Here is a 13019-nt window from a genome sequence, read left to right as displayed (position 1 = left end):
TTGTGCCATTTTGCACGTCCCACATTGGACACTCACATTTTCGTAAATTTTTCACCAGACCGGATTTTTCGGTGATTTTTAATTGAGTTTTCGCGCACGTTCAGGGGGTCAAAATGCAGTTTTAACAGGCGGAATAAAGAAAAATAATCGTTTTTTGCCAATAAAACCTAAGGCGTTGCCGTTACCACCACATGCTGTACACCGTTGGAAAGCTCTGGCTAAGGCGCACAAAAAAGTTGTGGGTCATTTTTTTCTGGCGTGTACGTGGAGCGCGCGGTTGGCCGCTGAAGCCCCCGGGAGGGCTTTTCTGCAAAAGCAAAAACAATAGTCCCTACCGCCATGTATGGCGCTCGGGCCTAATAATACATCAGACTTATATAGCGCTTTTTTGGACACTCAAAGACGCTTTACATGGGGGATACAACAAAACAAAAAAGGGGGTTAAGGAAAAGCTAGTTTGAACAGGGGGGTTTTGATACTGATTTGAAGGTTGGCGGTGAGTCAGAGTTTCTAATGGGCTGTGGGAGTGAGTTCCAGAGGGTGGGGGCGGCGATGGCGAAGGCTCGGTCCCCCAAGGTCCGGCGGTTAGTGCGGGTGATGGGAGTGAGGTGGTTGGAGTCGGCTGAGCGGAGGCAGCGGGTGGGTTGGTGTTGTTGCAGGGGCTCGGTGAGGTCGGGCGGGGCCAGGTTATGGAGGGATTTGTCGGTGAGGAGGAGGAGCTTGTACTGAATACGATATTGAACGGGGAGCCAGTGGAGCTGCTGGAGGACGGGGGGGTGATGTGTTGTCTGGACCGGGTTTGGGGGAGGAGGCGGGTAGCAGAGTTCTGGATGTATTGCAGTTTTTGTAGATGAGTGGTAGGAAGTCTGTAGAGAAGGCTATTGCAGTAGTCGAGTCTGGAAATGATTTCAGCTGTGGACTGGGTAAGGGAGGGGCGTAGGCGGACAATGTTGCGGAGGTGGAAGAAGGATGTTTTAGTGATGTTATTGATGTGTGTTTTGTATGAGAGGGTGGAGTCCATTATGATACCGAGGTTGCGTAAAAACATGTACAATAGGCCAGGATGAATGTAAGTGTGTTTGAGAGTGCGCATGGGGGACGACAGATAGAAATTAGGCCATGGCTACAATCCGGTGTGGCTTGTTTACATGCATGAGACCCATGTGTGTTCATTAACATGCACTGTCCCGACCAAATAAACCACTAAATAAAATAAAATAAAATAAATGTGAGCATCCACACTGTATGAATTTTGGAAGATAAATTTGTGCACTTCTGCCCTTAAACTTAAAAAAGAAAAACTTAAAACTTAAAAAGCTTGAAAATAGCGTCAATATAGCAACGAAGTCGCAACATAAATGTGACAAACGTGACGAAAATCCAACAATAAAGCCACAAACAAATAAGTGACAAAATGTGGCTAAACAAGACAAAAAAGCAACGGGAAAAACAGATACAGAAACCCGAAAACATGACCAAAAATACGTGATAAAATGTTACAAGCAGTTTTGCAGGCCTTAGCTTTCAAATGAGGCATTACACTCATTTCAGGTTAGATTTGGGTAAAGCCGAACTAGAGAAAATGCACTGTTAAGGCAGGAGAAGAGGTTTAGCACTGCTTTCTTGTCTAATTTGTGGTAAATAAGTTAAATAAATTAAGCATTAATAAACAGCAGTGCAATAAACATACACATCTTTTTTATCCGACTTGTTCCTCTTAGAGATTTACTCATTGTTTCTTCTAGAATGTTCTCCAGAGTGAACTGAGAACCACCCGTCATCTTAAAACGTCTCTCCTGAGCGTTTTCCAGAGTTTCGCCGGCGCTGCTGAAGCCTGTGACGTTCATGGTCCAAGTGACGAGATGTGCAGTGACGGCAAACAGCCTGCAGGGGTCACACTCACAGGTCGCACTCACCGCAGGGTCGGAGTTCAAAGGCCACAGCGGAGGAGTAATGCAGCGGGACAGAGGTCGGGAGGAAGGTCAGGGGAGCAGAGCGTGAACACCAAACCACTCACGAAGGAAGAAAAGTCAGCGCGCCGCGATTCAGGATGAAAACGCTGATTTTGTCGTCGATGTTTACCTAGTTTTCTACCTTAAAGGGACAGTCTGGAAGTCGAAATATTTTACTAATTGTATAAAATGTGCAAAATCGAGCACCTGGTTTGGCATTTTGATGTAAAGTACGTACAAATATACCTTAAGTCCCTCCTTCGCAGATTTCTTCAGCTAATCAGAGTGTAGTGTCCTCCCATGTTGACCAATGAGTCGAGCTTTTCCTGTGAACTGGCCTGTCACGTCCAATCAGGAGGAGGGGGAGGAGCTTGATCGTTTAATTTCAAAAATCTGTTTCTCATTTTGCAAAACTAAGAAAAGATTTCAGCTCCAAGAGGGGAGGAGTTTACACATTTCACCCTATCTCTCCTCACTTTGCAAACTTACAGACTATCACTTTAAAAAAACGTCAGAGTAAAAGACTCTTTCTTTGCGATGCTTATTTTGTTTTGTCTGCGAGCGTGGGCCAAATCCGGCCCTCCAGCACAGAAGCTCTGGCCCTCAAGATGATTTTGAGAAACATTATAATGAAAATAAGAGATCAAATTCCTTTTACAGTAAACGTGCAAGAAATAGTGTCAGTATTTTAACCTCTTAACTCCCACCTGAAGTTCCAGTTTGGCTTTACCCTAATCAAAAAGCTTCTTGGGAAAAAAGCACCAAAACAGGGGGGGGGGTTCTTATTTTTTCTTATTTATTTATTTTTAGAATTTTTCATTTGAGGACAGTATATTGGGCTAAAAAAAATAAAATTAAAAAATGTCACCACCACTGGTCTCCTATCCTGTCTCTAACCCATTCTCTAAACCTATTTGCAAGGCAAGAGTCAAGAGAGAAGGAAAAAAGAAGAAGCGTTGGGAAATAAGTATAGAAAGAAAAGGATTAGAAGAAAAAAGGAAAGAGAAGAAAAAGACAGTAGAAGAGAAGAGAGTAAAGGGATAAAATAGAGGGATGAACAAAAAGATATAGTACAAACATGCACTCACACATACATACTGTGAAAAAGGAAAGGAAGGAGGAAAAAACAATAATAACAACAACAACAAAAAAATCAATTCTATACAATCAGTTGCCACAGTGAATAAGAGTCCTTTCAGGCTGGACTTAAACCTAGTCAGGGTTGAGGCCGGTCTCACGTCCTCATGGAGGCTGTTCCACACATTTGCTGCATGAAACTGAAACACAGCCTCACCGTGTTTAGTCCTGACTCTGGGAACCACCAGGGGAACCCTCCCTGAGGACCGACCATGAAGCACTGCTCTCACCAGTGGCTCAAACTGCAACAGCTGCGCCACAGGGGAAATGGCCAACTGTCCTCACGCCCGGCACGAGACCAGGCCCCATGTCTCTCAGAATTTTTTTTTTTCCAAATTTACTTCAGTGCATCGTTACAACCTCTTAACCCCCGCCTTTACCAAGCTCATTTTCTCTATTTCAGCTTTACCCAAATCTAAAAGCTTCTCATCTTGTCGGCTAAGCTAAGACCTATCTTTTTCCTTGCGTTGTAGCCGTGCTGTCATCACTTCTTCACAGTCGTTTTCATCTGATTGTTGTCACTTTTTTAATCTCACTTGCTTTTTTGTCGCTATTAAGACACTTTTCTCAAGAAGCTTTGAGATTTGGGTAAAGCCACACTAGAGAAGAAGCGCTGGGTTCAGAGCACAGACCACAGTGCTTATAGCGAGACAATGTGCACTGACCCACGTTGTATACTTTGTAGATAATCCGGTCAAATCTGCCACAATCCGCCATAATCCTGACTTTAATCTGTCCGTGTCAATCGATCCCAAAACACAATCACTCTCAGAATCAGGAGATCATCATCCCATCATCATCATCATCATTATGGACTGAAGCGCAGAGGAGGGAGAAGAAGAAGAAGTTAAATAAGAGCGGGTCAGACGGTGCAGAGGATTCACATAAAGAGAAGAAAATATCTGGTTCAGTTCATTAGAGACGACATACTTTCCGCCATAGAACTTATTCATCGATTGAGAAAAGTTGCGCTTGATTTCCCAGGACACGAACATTTCTTTCACATGTTTTAAACTCGCATTTGAAATGAAATGAAATGTGTTTTTGTCACTTTTTTATTACTTTTTTGCTGCTCTTCTGTCACTTTTTTGCTGGATTTTTGTCATTTTTTCTGCTGGATTTTTATCTTTTTTTTTGCTGGATTTTTGTCTCTTTTTTGCTGGATTTTTATCTTTTTTTTTGCTGGATTTTTGTCACTTTTTCTGCTGGATTTTTATCAGTTTTTTGCTGGATTTAATGGATGGATGAATGGATTTTTGTCAGTTTTTTGCTGGATATTTGTCTTTTTTCTGCTGGATTTTTGTCACTTTTTGCTGGATTTTTGTCATTTTTTTGCTGGATTTTTGTCACTTTTTTGTCGAGTTTTTATCATTTTTGTCGCTTTTTTTGTCGCGTTTACATCCTCATGTTTTCGTCATTTTTTAATCACATTTTTGTCATTTTTTGTCACATTTTTTGTCATTTTTTTGTCACATTTTTTTGTCATTTTTTCATCAATTTTTTGTCACATTTTGGTCATTTTTTGGTCACATTTTTGTCACATTTCCATAATTTTTTTCGTCTCAGTTTTGTTGCTATTTTCACAGCTTTTTTCCAGAAGCTTTTGGACTGGGATAAAGCCAAACTGGAGAAAATGTGCTCGGTTCAGGTGGGAGTTAAAGGGTTAAGCATTGTCCTGCTGAGGTGACGTCATTTCCTGTGAAAAATCTGTAACGGTCTTTGAGAATCTTGACCAAAAATCCACCCATACTCCTGCAGACCCTGTTTCCATCTCTACATGGATAAGAGTCTGTATCTCCTGCTTTTGTAGGCGGTGTGTAAAAGGTGCCCGTGCACCCTCACTCACAGCGGGATGTCGGTTAAACCAGTCAGGCAGGTCGTGGCTCTGGGATCAGCTCCTGTGCTTTTCAGGTTCCTGATTAGCTACTCTTTATTTGATTAAAGTCGGCCTCATATTCACAGAAAAAGATCCAAATTAGGAAATGGAAAAAAGCCGAGCTCTAATGAAGCTTATGAAGCGCGACATCGTAACACGGAAAAAAGTCATTGCCTTTTCTTCCAAATGCGACAGTAACAAATGCAACAGACTCTCAGACGTCCAGAGGATCATGGTTAAAGTTTATGAACTTTGTGCAGCCTCGAGTCGGTCTTTGCACAGTCCAGTCAGGACTGAGCTGCACTGAGCCACAGGCCAGGGGTGGATCAGAGGAGGGGGCTCAGTGGGCAGGGCCCCCACACAAACACACACTAAAAAAATCTAATTTTGTCACCTTTGTTGTCTGTTTATTTAATATAAATTCATGTCAATCTTTGTGAGGAGTAACACCACTAAATCTAATACAATTATTGAAAAGATAAAAAAGGCCAGGCATAAAGTTCTAGTTCATTGTGATTAAATAAAACGGTCACATTATTAATCACATTAAACACCGCCCCTGGATCCCGCGATTGGTCGGTGCCTTTGTGGTTCTTCACAGGATCAGGGTTGAACATTTTCGCTCAGCCTCCCCGGTAAGGTCTACTCCAGGGTGCTGGAGAGGAGAATCCGGCCGATAGTCGAACCTTGGATCCAGGAGGAACAATGCGGTTTTCGTCCTAGTCGTGGCACACTGGACCAGCTCTATACCCTTCATCGGGTGCTCGAGGGTTCATGGGAGTTCGCCCAACCAGTCCACATGTGTTTTGTGGATCTGGGCTGTCCGTTCCCTGTATGAGCAGCAGGAGCTTGGTTCGCATTGCCGGCAGTAAGTCAGACCTGTTCCCGGTGCGTGTTGGTGTCCGCCAGGGCTGCCCTTTGTCACCAGTTCTGTTCAAATCTTTATGGACAGAATTTCCAGGCGCAGCCAGGGGCCGGAGGGTGTCCAGTTTGGGAGCCTCAGGATCTCATCTCTGCTGTTTGCGGATGATGTTGTTCTGATGGCTTCAACGAACCAGGACCTTCAGCTGCTCTGGGGCGGTTTGCAGCCGAGTGTGTAGCGGCCGGGATGAGGATCAGCACCTCCAAATCTGAGGCCATGGTTCTCCACCGCAAAAAGGTGGTTTCCCCTCTACAGGGCGGTGGGGAGTCCTTACCTCAAGTGGAGGAGTTCAAGTATCTCGGTATCCCAGGACACGCTGGTGGGACTATGTCTCCGAGCTGGCCTGGTGTGGCTTCGGGGTCAGAACATCTGGAGGAGGTGTGTGTGGATCGGGAGGTCTGGGCATCTCTGCTGAGACGCTGCCCCCGCGACCCGGCCCCGGATAAAGCGGAAGAAAATGGATACTTGGTGAGCTACATTGCGCTGACGTTGCGACTTTCTGATCTATGTTCTCATCTGTGAGCTTTAAACTGAGCTGAGGCGAAAGCTCGGGTTAATCTGCAGGGTTTTTACTGTTTGTTTGGATTGTGTCAAGTTATAGTTACAACATTTGTGGATAAACGTAGTGGCTGCTGAGGAGCATCAGCACATTCGACCGTGCGAAAACATGGATGGCTCTTGGTCATACGGGGAAACATTTCTGCACCTTTTATAATCATGTCCACCTCAGCAAACGGCGAGGCCTAAAGCAAACATGTCCACAGTTATTTATGACTCCGGGTTCTTTCTGTTGCCTTCCAGGAACAATAAAGCCATAAAGGTCTTGAACCTTGTCACACAGATCATTAAAAATGTTTTCCCTCTTGATGATGAAGTGTCAATTTGTCACTGTACACACACAGGGGTTTTACACTGTTATACTGTATAGGACATTCATTCACTTATTCACTTTCATTTTCAGCTTTAATATGCTTTAGAGCAGGGGTGCCAAAAGTGAGGCTTGCGTTAGCCCACCAGAGAGTCACTTTTTTGTCACATTTCCGTCATTGTTTTTGTCTCAGTTTTGTTGCTATTTTCACAGCTTTGTTCCAGAAGCTTTTGGACTGGAGTAAAGCCAAACTGAGGAAAATGTGCTCGGTTCAGGTGGGAGTTATGGGGTTAATACAACTCTCTCCCATTCATTCTCAATGTTAAATATGGATGCAGTACATGTTTTGGCCACCAGCGTCAAATTGGGAGCGCTGTTTCACTCCTTTTGCAAAGTTAAAGGGATATTTCAGGATTTTTGACATAGGGCCTCGTGTTATCCAGAGTGTTGCTGATTTCTGGAGATTTTTTTTTTTTTTTTGTAGTTCATGCAGTTCTTATATTTGAAACGATTTGTTGTGCTAGGCTAGTGCAAGGCTAGCGCATTTCTATGGTATCAGCTAGCCTGCATTAAAAACAGTCTGACCTGCTCCACAGAGCACCTGAGGCAAATCACTTATAACACCAGACTAACCATATAAATGTCTGTGTCCATCGAATAATTTTCGGAATATAACTGACCTTGCATCACATGAATGATGGCATTTTGAGGGACTATTTTCTAGCAGATCACTCCGCCGCTGCGTAGCTAATACAACCACGAAGCTGATGCTGCTCAAATATATGTTCTTTTAAATGCAAAATGGTTAAAATTACTCTATGGACACAGACATTTATAAGTCTCAAAAAGCAGTGAAGAGAGAGACGACTGTTATTGAACCTTTTTAGAGCCAAGGCGCATTTTTTTCATTGAAAAGATCAGGAGGCAAACCAGCAGCAGAAAATGTCACAAAATGTAGCTCTGTAGCCTATATTCACAATACAAAGTCGTTCTCATAAAGTGTCTTGAAAAGGAACTCTGTTTAGTCACTGTCACCGCCACCGGTCGCATCTGTACATCAATAATTCTGTCTCAAAGAAATGACCGACCTTAGCTTACTGACATGGAAGAGCATGACATGCCCCCCCCCCCCCCCCCCCCCTAAACCAAACTTAGAGTCTCTGAAGTCATTAGTAGAACTACACTTCTAAAACTAAATGAAAGTCGACTTTTAACTTTAGAGAGTAAGTAGTGATTGTAAACCTCCAAATCAATCAATCAATGATATTTACACTACATAAAAGTGGATTGTGTGAGTTCATTAATAAGAACATTTCAATGCTTGGCAGTATGGTATATTGTAAACAAAATATCTGGGAAGGCTGGGGTTTTGTTTTTGTTAAGTTTTATTAAACCTTTTTTTCCCTCTTTCCTGTTTTTTTTTTTTTTTATAATAATAAAAATTCTATGCCAGTCAAAATGTGTGTGTGTTATTAACAAATAATATCTCTAATGTCAGTTCAGCCGATCCATGATCCAAAAAGAAGCCAGACACAGAGGTTGATGCTGAGAAGAACAGCTTTAATCATCAGAAACCAGAGCTACATCAGTGGGTCAGATGCAGCCGGGCTGATTCTACAGACGAGGGTCACACAGAGGAAATGTGTTCACTTCATGTCGGGGACACATTTGCACAGGAAGCCCTCCAGAGTCAGGGACACGGACTTGTCCCTGGGTTCAGCTTTCGGAGGTGCGTCTGTGGCCTCGAGCTCAGCTTTCGGAGGTGCGTCTGTGGCCTCGGGCTCAGCTTTCGGAGGTGCGTCTGTGTCCTCGGGCTCAGCTTTCGGAGGTGCGTCTGTGGCCTCGAGCTCAGCTTTCGGAGGTGCGTCTGTGGCCTCGGGCTCAGCTTTCGGAGGTGCGTCTGTGGCCTCGAGCTCAGCTTTCGGAGGTGCGTCTGTGGCCTCGAGCTCAGGTGCGTTTTTGGCACAGACGTAGGAGAGAATACAGGTCTCCGGGACATCTTTCCAAAACGTTTCTGGATTGGGCAGAAAGAGAGAAAGGAAATCATAAAAGTCTGAGTCTTGTGACGAACTTTACAAATGTTCTGCTATTGTGCTACAAACATTATGCTGTAACTTTTTCATTGTAGGATACTTTCTGTCCTATTTTTATTTTTAACTGATTTTTGTGAACCGTTACCTCCCAAATGAATCACAGCAAAGTGCTCGGTTCCGCCATTATTATTCGGCTCATTTGGAACCCAATTGGAATAGTCCCAAGCAGATCCATCGCTCCACACCCATAGTTTTTCTTGATGACAATTTCACACACGACATTTGAACCTCAACAACTCGGCTAAACAGGATTTAAGTGATGTTTGGAACAAGCAGTCTGACCTTAGCCGCGTCATTTCCGCCGATCCAGGTCCGCGGGTAAATTCTGCCGATTTTCTCTGGGATCAGATCTACGATGAAGGCTTCCTCCTCAGCGCTGTGGATGGAGGCCAGGTTTGCACCGTGAGATTGGCAGCTTTTGTGGAGCGAAAAAGACAAATTAGAAGCTTTGGGTTAGTGGTTATTGTAGTCATGTTTGTAGGACGTGCTCTTTAGGGATTAAAAAACAGCTGCTTTACTGAATATGCCTCATTTGAAAGCCAAGAACCTCTAAAGTTCAGTCACTGAGCTCCAACTACTGGAGTGATAGCACTAAGTAGGACCTGTTTGGGTTTGTGGAGGTGATGAGTCTAAATGTAAAAGTAAACACAAACAACTTTTCTATCAAATCTGTTATCAGTTAAAACAAACATTTGTTCTTGACACACCCGACTATTAATCTAGTATTAATAGTAGAACCAGCACGGGCTAAAGTGGGACAGAACCCTATGGAACTGAGTCCTGCCACCTTGGGTAATGACAAAAATAAAACAAACTGCGCTGGACAGAAGCTCAGATTAGAGTTCCCCCTCCCAAAGTCCGCTCTAACCCCTGAGTACTAGTGAAGAGTATCATTGTTATTATCAGGGCTGTACCTCTGATTCTCTCCAAGTCGACTTAGAATCTTAGAAAGAACTTGAAACAGCGAGTTCCAAACGTTCCAGCCCTTTACAGCCTTTATTAAAATAATAATATTATTCATGATCAGTGAATCATAATAAGTGAGCTGTATATTAAAGTGAATGTGGTCAAACTCACCTTGGTCTTTTCCCACGGCCTGTGAGTGAGGAACAATGAACAGAGTTATTAAACCTGATCAAAAAGACATGATGATAAATGAGATAAATTTACAGCAGCTCCTGCCGTCAGCAGAGCAGCGGACAAACAGAGGAAGGCGAGCAGTGGGCAGTGGGCAGCCATCTGAAATCATCAAGTACCACTAATGAGAAGATCTGTGAGTAAAAGCCCAGACCTGAGCCGTGAGGAGACTTACCTTCACTTCAGAGTCAGGAGAGTGAAGGACTGGAGAAGAGGAGCTGCTTTTATGGAGCAGTGAGGGGGACGGGCTACGAACACGACAAACACGGATATTTTCTTTTTTTTTTCACTTAAAGGAAGTTCACTGCCAGTAAGTCACAAAAATAAAACAGGTCTTTCTGGAAGAGATTCTCTTACAGCACATTCTTATAACGTATCTCTTCACACGTTCCTACAGCAGCCTCGTCAGCATTATGGCCCGAGTCAGCAGCCCTCTATGAAACACACCTCAATACAGATTAGGGATGTACCGATCCGATATTCAGTATCGGTATCGGTAGCCGATCAGGCTTTTTTTAGAGTATCGGATTGGATCGGATTTGATGACTGGACGGGTCCGATACAAGACGGCCGTGAATCTGCGGTCCTGAATCTGCAGCGGCTCCAGTCTGCAGGTTTACCGCACCACCGCGCTTCGAGGGTTTATCACAGCACCGGAGTAAACCTGCAGATGGAGCCGCTGCAGATCCAGGACCGCAGATTCACGGCCTTCATGCTATCGCTAAGCTAGGACACTGAATTGATTGATTTGATTTATTCTTATTATTGTGTCTTTCACATAAGTGCTCAGCTCTCGTGGGCTTACAAGACACATTTCAAAACAGAATTAAAACACCTGCTTCTGAAAAACTTTCTAATTCAACCTCTTAACTCCCGCCTGAACTGAGAGCATTTTCTCCAGTTCAGCTTTACCCGAATCCTGTAGGCCAGTGTAACACCTCATTTGAAAGCTAAGACCTACAAAACTTTTTTTTTTTTTTTTGGGGGGGGGGGGGTTCAACTTATTATTGTAACTTTTTTGTAATGTTTTTTAATCATTTTTTGTCCTTTTTTTTTGTCACATCTTCATCATTGTTTTCGTCTCAGTTTTTTTGCTATTTTCACAGCTTTTTCCCAGAAGCTTTTGGATTGGGGTAAAGCCAAACTGGAGAAAATGTGCTCGGTTCAGGCGGGAGTTAAGGGGTTAAAATTCAAAGCTAAAGCCAAAACGTCTTCCATGTTTATGAAAAAAATACAACTGGTAAAACTAGTGGTAAAACTGGGAATATCCATAGGCAATAATATATAATGATATACAGTATATTATATAAAAATCGAATAATACAAAAAGACTGTATCGGATCGGTATCGGATCGGTATCGGATCGGTATCGGCCAGATGAAGTGTCAAAAATATCGGATCAGATCGGGAGCTCAAAAAAGCGGATCGGTGCATCCCTAATACAGATTATAAAAAATACACACACACACACCCCGCCCCAGTTTATCCCCTGCTCACCAACCTGTGGAACACCCTCCCAGACCACCTCAGGGCCCCACAGACGATGGACGCATTTAAAAAAGGACTTAAAACCCACCATTTCACACAAGCTCATTTTTACAGCTAATGCTTGTATTTAGTCCTGTCTTTTAATATATGTTGTGATGTTTTTATTTCTGGCTCCTAATGCAGCACTAGATTTGTTTGTCAAACTTAGTTTTGTGGATTATCATAATTATGTGAAAGAAAATCTACTATATGTTTATAGCCATCAAAAAAGTGTCACAAAATGCCACTAATGGAACATAAGGGGAGAGTTTCTTAACCGAACACAAGGGTTAAGACGGGGGTTAAGAAGTTAAAGGAAGTTCACTGCCAGTAAGTCACAAAAGTAAAACAGGTCCTTCTGGGAAAGAAGGACCCTATAGCACATTCTTACAATGTACCTCTTCACACGCACAGTTAGTACCATTCCTACAGCAGCCTCGTCAGGGTGACAGGGTTTCATTCCGACACCGGAGTTTACAAACTGAACAGGCTACGCTCAAAACTATTCTCAGAATTGTGGTATCAAAACATGTACAATAGGTCAATCCTCCAGCCAGGTGATTCTGACCATCAGCCTGGCTCCACATCATGAAGATGGGTCCCCGGGCGCAGCACTGCGGGTCGTCCCAGTGGCATCGAAGGATGGGTCAAATGCAGAGGACAAATTTCCCTATGGGGACAATAAAGTAAACAAACAAACTAAAGTGTCACAATGGAGGGGTTTCGGTTTAAAGGGCTGTCCAAATGTAGGGTTGTTGGAATAAAGGGTAGACCTCAGCATTATGGCCCGAGTCATTTTAGAGTCTTAGGGTGCACTCACACTTGTCCATCCGATCCGCACCCAAGCGCTGGAAGCCTCTTCAGCACAGTTCGTTTGTGTAGTGTACAATCAAACCGTGCCCGAGTCGGACTCGGTTCCGGACTTTGGCCCGCTTAGAGGAGGTGGGCCAGAGCGCGGCTCGGTTGCTCGTGTTTGCGCACACGCACAGATACAAGCGGCTGTCATATGGGCGGTTGCATTTGTCACGTAAAACAGTGAGAAAAGGCTGTATTTATCAAACAGAGCAGCGGCTGCCTCGCTCTCGTCTCCCCGGCCCCGACCGCTTCGCTCCCGGGCGGCTCCCCGGACCCCCGGCCACATACCGCTGGTCTCCCCGACTGCTCACTCCCGACGCCCTGGCCGCTTCACGCGCGTCTCAGGCTGACTTTACGGGGAGCGGCTGTGCTTCTCCCGCCCTGTGTCCGAGCTTCTCTGCTGCTGTACCTGGTTTGGCCGCAGGCTTTAGTCGGACAGATAAAACCTGCGGGTGCTTTTATCGCTTGTGATTTTATTCTGGCAAACCATACGCCACCTCAGGAGGGGGAAGCAGTGCTTCACCAGCACTGTTTACAGTGCGGGTGGGGGGCTGCTGACCTCGACTGGGGTGTTGTCGGGCGGTGGAAGGAGTACTTCGAGGACCTCCTCAATCCCACCGTCACTTCTTCCGACGAGGAAGCAGAGGCTGGG

This window comes from Gobius niger (genome assembly GCF_951799975.1).
Source record: "Gobius niger genome assembly, chromosome: 5".
In the NCBI taxonomy this organism is placed as follows: domain Eukaryota; kingdom Metazoa; phylum Chordata; class Actinopteri; order Gobiiformes; family Gobiidae; genus Gobius; species Gobius niger.
Note: the sequence above shows the minus strand (reverse complement) of the source record.